This window comes from Physella acuta, unplaced genomic scaffold (assembly GCF_028476545.2).
Source record: "Physella acuta isolate Inbredline_101_S28 unplaced genomic scaffold, ASM2847654v3 ptg000284l, whole genome shotgun sequence".
NCBI lineage: Eukaryota > Metazoa > Mollusca > Gastropoda > Physidae > Physella > Physella acuta.
The window spans coordinates 403,019-415,418 of record NW_026731803.1 but is presented as its reverse complement, the minus strand read 5'-3'; the positions used below and the strand labels follow the sequence as shown (position 1 = coordinate 415,418).

General features: G+C 36.9%; 1 protein-coding gene across 2 annotated transcripts in view; it reads left to right on the top strand.

Moving 5' to 3' along the window:
- Positions 1 to 942: 942 nt before the first annotated feature.
- The window catches only part of LOC131939602 (beta-1,4-N-acetylgalactosaminyltransferase bre-4), a 40,381-nt gene continuing 28,923 nt past the window's right edge, over positions 943 to 12,400 (top strand). For both annotated transcript variants that reach the window (XM_059298010.1, XM_059298009.1), the window contains exon 1: positions 943 to 1,018. The gene's annotated coding sequence lies outside the window, so the exon portion shown is untranslated. The remainder of the gene's footprint in view (positions 1,019 to 12,400) is intronic.

The window sequence follows — 12,400 nt, the reverse complement described above, 5'->3', positions numbered from 1 at the left end:
CAATCTCACAGATTTTTAAGAATGTTTTTAAAATTGTAAAATATAGTCAGATTTCGTGTAAGTCACTATTGCATACTAGGCGCGTAATTTGAAAATAAAAATTAAATTATTACCATTTGCTTACATAGTCTGTTAAATTGTAGATATTATTATGGCATATTAAATGTGAATTAATGTTATGCTAATGTTAATTAACATTTAGTTTTCAAAGATAATAATAAAACAACTAGTTATTCAATTTTGAAAACTTACAATTTAATATGTGCAATAAAAACACGATTCACCACTCTGCTGCTGTCTGCCTGGTTTCAGAACATCGTCTGAACTTATTATCGTAAACCCGGACTAAGTTTTGTGAATAGCGTAGTGTAGATGTGTATTGAGAGGGTTAGGGTTGATTAAGGATTGTTTAATACACTACATTTTATGTAAGATGTCGTAAACACAACGAATGTAAATCTTGTATGTGTATATAATTAAGTTTCGGATGGTAGGCCTACTGGTGTTGCTAACACTATGATATGACAAATTGTTAACAGATGTAACAAACTAATAAAATTAAAATAAATGCATTAAAAACAAATACAAATTAAATATCATGTAAGATGTTGAAGTAAGTAATATAGATTCTATACAAGGTTAGAAAATGTGTCTACAGCGGTCTCCCCCCTCCCTCCCCCCCCCCCCCCCCCCCCCCAAAAAAAAAAGCATATCTTTCATTACCAATACGAGTAATTTCTTAAATAGAGACTTATAAACATAAAGACAGTGTCATAATTTTGGACTTGGTTTGCCAGTGAAAACAGGTAACTCTTACGTTACGACTAGATTCTAAAGGACATCTTTCATTTCCAATCAAATCTTTATGCAAAAAGACTAGCTTATGCTGCTTCAAAAAATGCGCTAGGCTTGTTTCAGTAGTATTCGACATTTAAAGCGACCGTTTTTTTCACCATCTAGGAAATTTATCGAATGTTTTTATATGTAGTCAAGGAAATCGATATCAAAGCAATTAAAGGTAAATTACACAACTGTTTGCTATTAAAACCTCTTTCCATATGATAAGATTACATCTTTTATATCTGTTAACACTATAAATAAAATAAATAGCCATATATAGATCTACAGTAGCTAGGAATATTGACCTCTTCAATTTAAAATTTAATAAATAAACTCAAACTGAGAAAGTCAGTGGTCACAGCACACCCAGTCAGTCATGTCATAGTCATAGTCAGTGATAGTTACACTACACTACAGGAACTTAAATCTAGTAGATATCTAAACTCTCCTCTAGCCTCTAACTCTTAATTTTAAAAGTTTTGGCATCATGTAGGGCCTATGTACAATAAAATCTAGAGCTAGGATAAACGGATAAACTAGCTGAGACACTAACTTACTACTACTCACAATATTTTAGAGATCTAGGCCTACTAACTTAATTTACATTAGGCCTAAATTTAATTTAAAATATTTTATATGTGGTCTGAGTTTCAAACCACTCAAAAAAAAATAACAAATATTAACAAAGTAATAATATTACTATTAGGCCTAATATTTAGGGCCCTAGAATTAATTATTTTCATTCCCTACCCCTAAGCCCTATAATGAGTAATTTTTACAATTTTTTTATTCCATTCCATTGTTATCTATTGATCATAAAAAAATGTATTATCTAGGCCTATAGTCAGTATAGTGGCTATAGGCCTCTAAAGTATTAAGTAAGTGTAAACTAGATCATCAAAATTCAAATGATTTTGTTGTTTATAAGACTTAAACTTACACTATTTCATTGCAAAGTTACAAGTATATTTTAGTATATCCATGAATCTTAACAAAAAATGTATGGGCCAACTTGATTTAGAAGCTAAATTAAAATTTTTGAACCTCATATCACTTTCATGTTGGATTTTATCTTGAAAATCAGAAAACTTAGTTATCCAGCAAGCCAACCATAAAATTTAAGTTACCCAAGCTTGTTTTTTTCCCACGTTTTTTACTATGGTTTGCTGTGTTAATATTGTCTAAATGGTTTTTGTATTTGTTTTATTTAGGCCTAAAAATCACTTTATGTTAAAATATCTGTCATTATTATGATTATGATAATATTTATGAAGTATGCAAATCCTATAGGCCTATAATAATAAATTGGCTTATTTTTTCTGTCATGTCCAGAACTAAATAATAATTAAAACAGCTTTTATTTTTAGAACTTTATAGTTTTCACATTATTTTTAAACTGCCCCAGTTATAGTGTATCTATGCTGATATGTAATATATAATAACTAATTAAATTAATCAATTAAACTTATAGGGAAATAACCCCCAGATTAGCTACCAAGTTCTTTCTTATTTATTTGCATTTTTAGTTTCTTATATTACTAGGCTACTTTAAAAATTACTTATCTTAAAAACAAAAGCACAAGGATAGCATTTTATGCAAACAACATGGGGTGACAATATTAAGGTTTACATGATTATTAATATTTGAACCATGCCTATCACCAGAGTAGCCTAAAAAATGTCATGTTTGATTAAAATATCTGTGGCATAGTATAATAAATGCTCTCATGCCTACATGTGAAGGGTTAATTTTAGAATGCAACATAGTGTTAATACTGGTGAAAACAGCTGTCTTACATTAATAGACCTACTACTTTAACAATTTATTAATTGAAAAGCAGAAAAATACTAACATGGAATAATTTTAACAATTTGTGTTATTAAGCTAGTAGGTAAGTGGTAAATTAAGAGGTAGTGGTCGAGAGTTCATGCATGAGAGAGTTGTTTATCTGGCAAAGTGCAGCTAATATAATTATTGGCTAAGCCACTAAGATAGATCAACAGGTTTTCACTGGTACATTTGAATCAATGGTTCTCATGTATTTGTTCATGTTTTCATGATACTTTACCCTAGGAGCTGACCTAGACAACTGGAAATCTGACAAAACAAAAATGTTACCCTGTCATCTGATAGGCTTTGCAACTAGTTTAAAAAATTACAAAATATCCTATTATTTATTTAGCTTAAATGAAAATAACTTCGGCAATGAAAAATCACATTTCTGATAACACTAATGTTTCTCTGTAGACGTTTAGCAGAATCCATATTTTACTAACACCTTTTTGGGTCTTATTACACATAGTACATTTAGAATTTAAATTTTTGTCAAGTATCATTGCTTTTAGTCATTTTATGTATGTAATCTTCATAATGTTATTACAATACCACCAAAATCTAGATTAATCTAGATACATTTCCTAATCCCGTTAGATATTTTTATATGGATGTTGGCCCTAGTACTTAGAAGTTTGAATGTGTGACAAGATCAGAAAACATTAGAAGATACCATTCATTCACATTTGTTGTATTCATTTTGTTACTTGTGTGAGTTATCCCCAGAAATCAATAGTGGATGACCTTTTAAATGTTTGCCAGCTGGAGTCTTAACTAGATAAGCAATCTGTTTTTGTTGAATCAGTCAGGGATTAAGAAAAAAATAGACTGTGATATACTGTATTGATTATGTCTTAAATATTATCAATTTGGGTTGGATTAAGTTTGAAATATTATTTTCATTTGTTTTATTGACTTGCTCTATTTCAATTTGGTGACATTATCTCCAGTTAGTGAAACATTTAATAGGGTTTTAATAAATATATATTTTTTATTTAAAGCTGATGAGCTATCCTTGTTACCTTTTAAAACTTTTGATAGTGACATAGATGTATACATTTGGGGAGGGGGTGCATACTTTTGGTAGTGACAGATGTATAAATGGAGGAGTGCATACTTTTGGTAGTGACATAGATGTATACATTGGGGGTGCATACTTTTGGTAGTGACAGATGTATAAATGGAGGAGTGCATACTTTGGTAGTGACATAGATGTATACATTGGGGGAGGGGGTGCATACTTTTGGTGGTGACAGATGTATAAATGGAGGAGTGCATACTTTTGGTAGTTACAAAGATGTATACATTGGGGGTGCATACTTTTGGTAGTGACAGATGTATAAATGGAGGAGTGCATACTTTTGGTAGTGACATAGATGTATACATTGGGGGTGCATACTTTTGGTAGTGACAGATGTATAAATAGGAGTGGGGTGGGATGCAGACTTTTGGTAATGACAGATTATAAATAGGAGTGGGGTGGGATGCAGACTTTTGGTAATGACAGATTATAAATAGGAGTGGGGTGGGATGCAGACTTTTGGTAATGACAGATTATAAATGGAGGCAGCAGTGGTGTGCACACTGTTGGACTGCTGATGTTGTTCTCCATTGCTTTAACTGCTGGATTTTGTGCCATGCTTATCTAGCTGCTTACAGTTTTTTCTCTACATTGGGGGTTGGATTTAGCGCTGTTTAGTTAGTTAGCTAAAATGTACACACAGCAGCATCTGTTTATTAGTATTCTTCGTTAACACAATCACTATTGTGTGTCAACATGTTATACGTGTCAACATAATATGCGCCATATACTTGACTCTGACTGCAGCCTGCTTTTTACTTTGTTTACTTCTGGAGCCTTTGTCCATCCAAGAACAAACTGAAATGCAGCAGGTTTTTTTTTTTAATTTTGATCGAGATGGGTTGTGTCCCCAGCTAATGAGCCTCATCTGCCCAGTGGTCTGAACTCGGAACTTCTAAGTTAGCAATCATAAACTCTCCCATCCGACCATGCCATCCCTAATATTTTTTTATTGATTTCGCTCACTTTTAACGGGCACATTCAAACTTCCTGTACCATCTCAAAATGTGCTTAGCTCAGCACTTTACTATTTCAGCCATCGAATCTCTATTAATTTAATATTCTGAGGTCATTTAGGCAAGCGCTGCTTTAAGGGACAGACAACAAGACCAAGTTGAATGAGTTGTTACAAACATGTACATAATGTAAGTGTTATTTGGAGCTTGTCGAACTGTCAAGATTGCCTGGTTATTTAGCTTTACTTTCTATCTAGTTAATGGAGGACGGTGCCAGCCTTTAGATACTCTGGTTTCCGACAGGCTTTTTCTTTCACCTGGTTTGATGGACAGTTTGGTTGGGGCGGGGGTGGAGGTCTCGTACCGAACGCGTAAAATTTTCGGGCCAACAAGTCATCGTGGTGCCACTAAACAACGCCACCCCTACAATTAACTGCGAGTTGAAGTCTTCTACAACCACTAAACAACGCCACCCCTACAATTAACTGCGAGTTGAAGTCTTCTACAACCACTAAACAACGCCACCCCTACAATTAACTGCGAGTTGAAGTCTTCTTCAACCACTAAACAACGCCACCCCTACAATTAACTGCGAGTTGAAGTCTTCTACAACCACTAAACAACGCCACCGCTACAATTAACTGCGAGTTGACGTCTTATACAACCTCTAAACAACGCCACCCCTACAATTAACTGCTAGTTGAAGTCTTATACAACCTCTAAACAACGCCACCCCTACAATTAACTGCGAGTTGTTCTACAACCTCTAAACAACGCCACCCCTACAATTAACTGCGAGTTGAAGTCTTATACAACCTCTAAACAACGCCACTCTACAATTAACTGCGAGTTGTTCTACAACCTCTAAACAACGCCACCCCTACAATTAACTGCGAGTTGAAGTCTTATACAACCTCTAAACAACGCCACCCCTACAATTAACTGCGAGTTGATGTCTTCTACAACCTCTAAACAACGCCACCCCTACAATTAACTGCGAGTTGAAGTCTTATACAACCTCTAAACAACGCCACCCCTACAATTAACTGCGAGTTGATGTCTTCTACAACCTCTAAACAACGCCACCCCTACAATTAACTGCGAGTTTTCTACAACCACTAAACAACGCCACCCCTACAATTAACTGCGAGTTTTCTACAACCTCTAAACAACGCCACCCCTACAATTAACTGCGAGTTTTCTACAACCACTAAACAACGCCACCCCTACAATTAACTGCGAGTTTTCTACAACCACTAAACAACGCCACCCCTACAATTAACTGCGAGTTTTCTACAACCTCTAAACAACGCCACCCCTACAATTAACTGCGAGTTTTCTACAACTACTAAACAACGCCACCCCTACAATTAACTGCTAGTTGACGTCTTCTACAAACTTCGGAGTCGCAGTCTGCTCTTATTAGATCACCATATCTGTCTAGTTATCTGTCTCGGTGTCTGTTCGTTATTTTTAACTAGATGATCGTCGCGCGTTGCTGAAATCTAAGATTGTAGGAACTTAATTCAGTATTCTCCGCAAGGGTGAAATAGAACATCACTAGGCAATTTCTCAAGTGTGTGTGTGTGAGGGGGGGGGGGGGTCGCAAGACGTGCTTGTGAGCCACGTTTTTACTCTATCGCCGGCTGCCACCCCCGTGATATAGAGGATCTAGTAGCCCATCGTATCCCTAGTGTAAGACGCTCTGTAAAACGATTGTATTCTTCATCGCTCCGGGTGACACGACTGCTAGGGCGCCCGTGTGCAAGATCAGCTGATCCAGGTGCTATATTTCACGAGCTCTTTACGATTGTTAGCTAAGCACATGAGCTTATTTAGTTCGGAATGTTTTCCTACTTAAGGCTTTTGTTAAATTAAACATTCTTTTCACTTTTTTTATTTGTAGTGGATGTTAAGCCTTGTTAATACACGTTTTATATTTTCTTGGATTAAGGAATAATTTCTGGGAAAACAATAACAAATATAGCCACGGTAAAGTCTCTGATCAAATATTATAAAATATCCCAAGTACAGCTCCGTAGTTTTCTAACAAGAAACAGTCTCTAAAATCTCTCAACAGAAATACACGTTACGTCCCCTTGCTGCGGGACTGTTCATCAGCGAGTGTAGCATCCAGTTGTAGATTCACCGTCGTCCTCCGTACATTATGCTGCGTTTAAGTATTGTCAATTGTCGTGCGGCCGGGTGGGGAGGGGGGTGTGGAGACAAGACAAAGTTAAAATGTTGCGCACGCTTGTCTGAGTGCAATCCTCATGTCGATAATCCACGTACTGTTGCCTGTATGATTGGCTATCACTGCCCCGGTAGCTGGTGGAAAATCGTTGGGAACAACGCGTGAAGCGTAATGTCGCAGATATTTCTTCCCATCCCACGGGGACAGGTGGTCGAACGTTCTGGGTGCTGCGGTAGATCTCATGTAAACAAACACCTCTGTGTGCTTCATGGTGAATAGTGGGCTGCAGGACAGCTGTTGGATATGGCAGGGGTAAGTGCTTGCGTCGTATGCCGCGTACAGGACGTTGGATGATTTAGGGATGTCTTGGGATTATCTTGTGGCATAGGTATTGTCTTCATCTCGTGACGCAGGGCTTGTCTTGATAATCTCGTGACGTAGGTATTGTCTTGATGATCTCGTGACGTAGGGCTTGTCTTGATGATCTCGTGACGTAGGTATTGTCTTCATCTCGTGACGTAGGTATTGTCTTCATCTCGTGACGTAGGGCTTGTCTCGATATAGTTTTGTGTAGTAAGTTTTGATAAAGACCATGTTATGGTGTATAAATTCTGTGTTTAAAAATAGTTTTAACATGAATGAGACATTTTTAGACGTCAAAAGAAACGGAGGCGTGAACCATAAAGAAACAGATTATTTACAAAATAAAAACTGTTACCAATAAATCTAATCCCCGTTGATCTCAAATGTAAGCACGTATGTTGTCAATCAATAAACTGCCAGCGTGCATTCAATACTTCCACAGCTAACAACACTTGAATATCTAGGATCTCACGTGACTAATTGCACACATGCAGCAATCTTAGACTGTATGAAAACAGATGTCACATAGTTTACGTTTTTCTACTCCCAACTTTTTAGCTCATAAACACGGTTAACCTTAACATGTTGAGCAACCTTTTTATTCACATGTAGAAAGAATCATCAAACTGTCTAAATACCAGAGAAAGAGTTGAACAGCTGGTTCCTGCTTGCTTAGGGATTCCTTCCGCTGATATATTTCCATGGAAACTGTGGTGGCCGTCCAACGCGAATGTCTTGAATATTCATGATTCTTTACCTGCACCTCCATCAAGGAGCGCTGTACTCACATCGCTTCCGTCAGCTGACAGTGCATGTGACTACTCTCTCATCTACTGCTCTACTCACATCGCTTCCGTCAGCTGACAGTCCATGTGACTACTCTCTAATCTACTGCTCTACTCCACAAATAGCTTTAGCCTTCATCACAGCAGGAGACATCTACATTGAGCTCTACACAAATCACTTAAACTTCACAATACCCCCACCCAGGCCTTAATGAAGTTTAATTATGTATCGTTTAATCAGGTAGATTATCCGCGCTTTTACATGGGATCTTATAATCACTATGTATCTAGTTAAGCAGGGGATCAAAGAATTTTGTCGCTTATATGTTGAATTCCCGCATCCAGAGGTGGATTAAGCTATAGCAGCATTTTCATGAGTCTACAAACTGTTACTAGAACCACTATAGCAGACCGATCAAACAGCGCTAGAATAAAATACAACTCTTGTTACCAAACCACATTAATACAGGCATATGAAGTAAACTTATTGTTAGTATGTTATTTATAGAATAGAAAGCATACACATGTAAACATAACTTATGCTAATCATATCACTTCATTAACTGCCGGGCAAGACTGAAATGAATCTGAGTCCTGATACAACCAGTGACAGTGTAGCCTGTCGTGATTGAAATTCTCTGTTGCGACCTTTGCAATGAAGTTGTTGCTTTATTTTGAGTGAATTAGGCACCGTCTTATTGAGATCAATTCATGTGTCCCCAACCTACGTGCAGACGCTGGGGGTAGCCAGTCGATAGAATCTGTGACAAAATGCGAACTGAAAGCATCGAGGTCGGTCTCCGGACTCAAGTCATCAGGGGGGTCATTCAATGCTTAATTGACGTGGCTAGTGAAGAGGCTGGTCTTAGTGATGACCACACATAGGACATTGTCAAACAACTCCCCGCTCCATACATCGTTATAGAATAACTTTCAATTTGACACGACACATCCATACGGCTCTACCGCGCCCATCTGACCAGTAGAAACAAAAATACGTTCAGTTATTTAAAGGGCAGGTCGTATTACATTTACAATCATGATATATATCCCGTTGATATATATATATATATATATATATATATATATATATATATATATATATATATATATATATATATATATATATATATATATATATATATATATATATGTATGTGCGCGCGCGTGTGTGTGTGTGTGTTCAGCATATTATGTATACAATGTATACAATCTTAAGAAGATAAAAATGTAAGTTTCTGACGTTCACAAATGTCTCATTTGATAGTATCGAAAACAAACATAGCTGGAATTTAATAAAGTGGGGCACTTCTGATTGTGATTTTTGGGTTATTTGTGTGTGTATTGGTGTGTGTGTGTGGGGGGGGGGGGGATTCTATGCTCAAACCAGGTGAAAGGTAACTTATATTTCTTTTGTATAGCTTTTAGTGGCTTTAAAAAAATAATCTTCCTTTTCAGTTGAAATCAATTGAAATTGTAGCAAAATTATACCAAGCCATTTGTGTCTAACCCGCGCAGCTAATTAAAGTGAGACTTGTAATTTCTTCAGTCAACCACTCTTTGTTGCTCCTCGAATGATCTGGCCCATTTTATATTGCACTATGGTTATCATTGTGTTATCTAGTGCAATACGAGGTAGAAGTGGTATAGAGAACTAGTGATGGTTTTCTTTATTCTTGTCCTCTCATGTTTCTGCTATTTACAATTGTTGGATGTTGATACAATTACAATCTTCCTACTCATTATGTCAACTCTTAGTTAACACAAGAATGCCCTTCGGGTCATTTATGTGTAGCACAATGGATTATTAACCTTCTAGTTTTTAGTTAACTTTGTTAAGATGAAAAGGGCTGTGATGGACGGCAGCGTACCTTTGTTTGAGTGCTGCGACATTGTATTTTAACATCTCTCCCGTGTTCTCATCCCACGTATATCCCATTGTTGGGTAAACTGGGCGTACCATGGTTTAACTGGGCGTACCATGGTTTAACACGGCTGGGTAAACTGGGCGTACCATGGTTTAACATGGAGTATTGGGGTTTAACGCGGCTGGGTAAACCCCGTTTTGTGTCGGTCAGATTTATAGTTGCTAGTAGCATACATTATGGTTTCTAGTTGCGTACATTATGGTTGCTAGAAAGCATACTTTATGGTTGCTAGTTACGTATATTGTGGTTGCTAATAGCATACATCATGGTTGCTAGTAGCATACATTGTGTTTGCCTGCCGAAGCCTCTGGAGACAGCTCTATACTACGACACGATAAATTTTGTCATGGGTGTAGTACAACTTCTTAAACTATCTACAACACAATCATATCAGAATCATAGCTCCCATTATTTAAGAATATTATTGCTAGTGTTCTAGTTTTCTAGCGGTAGAGAGCTAGACTGCTAACCCGAAAGTCTCGAGTTTCGAATCCGAGTTCAAGTTCAAGTCAGTAAACCGTCCCACGTTAGAGTAAAGTAAAGGCGGCTGGGCAAAGCGGTGACTACACTATCTCTTCATATGCCGAGGTCGCAGAAACAAGTGAACTCTACTTCACTTGCCCTATAGACCGTCAGGTTTGAAACTTTACTTTTTACTTTATCTCCAATCAAAGTTTTGGGTGTGTAACTTCTATAGCATGAACATCAGACAACCTCCCCTACAACCAAAGCCTACGGTATCATTTAAATACGATTGTAGGGAAAAAAAATACACCAGTAAAAAATACAGAAAAAAGTCACACATGTGTATTTAAATGGAATTTGATAATTCTTGTATGTATTAAATATTCAGAAAGTGCAAATCAACTTAAGATTAATCAGATATAATGTAAACATTTTAGGTACTATAGGTGCGTAGGTTATATACGTATAGTAATATTTAGTCTGAAGTATGTATATTTTAATTCTGTTATACATATAATAATATCTAATAGAATGTTCCAAGCTTCTCGGTTTTAATCGTGTTTTAATACTAACTTTGAATCAGCTTGAAATGGCTGATAGGCGTAGTGAATGTGGCTTGCTGTCCTCTGCACATAGCAACGATCGTTCAACCACCTGTACTGCCCACATTTATCACGCCCCACTCTGCACATGGCAACAATCGTTCAACCACCTGTACTGCCCACATTTATCACGCCCATTACATAACAAAGCATGGGATCAAAACACCAAAGCCGACACGGCACAAAGATTGTCATTGACGCAAAACGTAAAAAAACACACATTATGGACAGACAGTTCAAGACTGACGGAGGAGAAACCGACCAGGGAAAAAGCCTTCGGCAAAAAACATACGCAAAACACAATTATGTGCCGAAATTTCTTTTACAATTAATTTTTGTACTGCATATTTAACTAAATACTAAGTTGAGGTTACTGTGTATATTATCTTATGGTATTTTTACTTATTATTGTTATAAACCATAATGCATTTAAAGTTTATAAATATGCTACAAAAAAAAAAAACCACCTAAACTTTTACAATTCACAACAATTAAATCAAAATATATTTCTTAAAAGACTGTGTTACTTTTTTTCCGTTAAAATTTTTCCTTTGTGACTTTTTTCCTGTGACATTTTTTCCGTTCACCTTAAATACAACCCAAACATTTGACAACCATTGCTTACCAGTAGGATAATTACAACACATCCCAAATATGTGAGAACCATCGCTTTACTCCGAGCCAGTGTTGTAATTACAATACATCCCAAACACTTGAGAACCATCACTTTACTACGAGCCTAGGGTGCGATTTAAAATACAACCCTTGCCCTAACATTTGTAAGCCATCACTTCCATCTCCACATTCATGGCCCAAGGCAGGATTTAGAACCAGCCACCCGTTAATTGTTGTATTGCTAGCGTCTTTTTAGGGCTCGTGGTTACAGAGTTGCACTACGGTAAGTTGGGTTGTGTTGTATTGACAGGACATATTTAAGTCGCGTTTTGTTTAGTACTCAGACGACACGCGACATTTAACTGAGCACGTCTGTGTAGTTTATCGTTTGTTTAAGGGGTCACATAGATTAGTGTATTTCTGGGCGAATACACAGGCGTGTAGTGGGCGGTGATCCGTGACACTCTAATGTGTCACACCACAATTGACGGCCTTATAATGGCCTGACTTTATAACGTGAACTACCGCCACTGATAGTGTCACTTTGTTGTGGTTTATTGTGACAGTCTCATATTTGTAACAATCTATTGTGGCAGTCTGTTCTGACAATAAGTTGGCTTGTTGTTAAATTGTTTGGCTTAATAACCGGTAACTAACATATACCCCCCCCCCCCCACCTTTTTTTTTGTCTTACAAACTATTTAACTGTGTAATAACAGTCTACTTGCCCGTACATA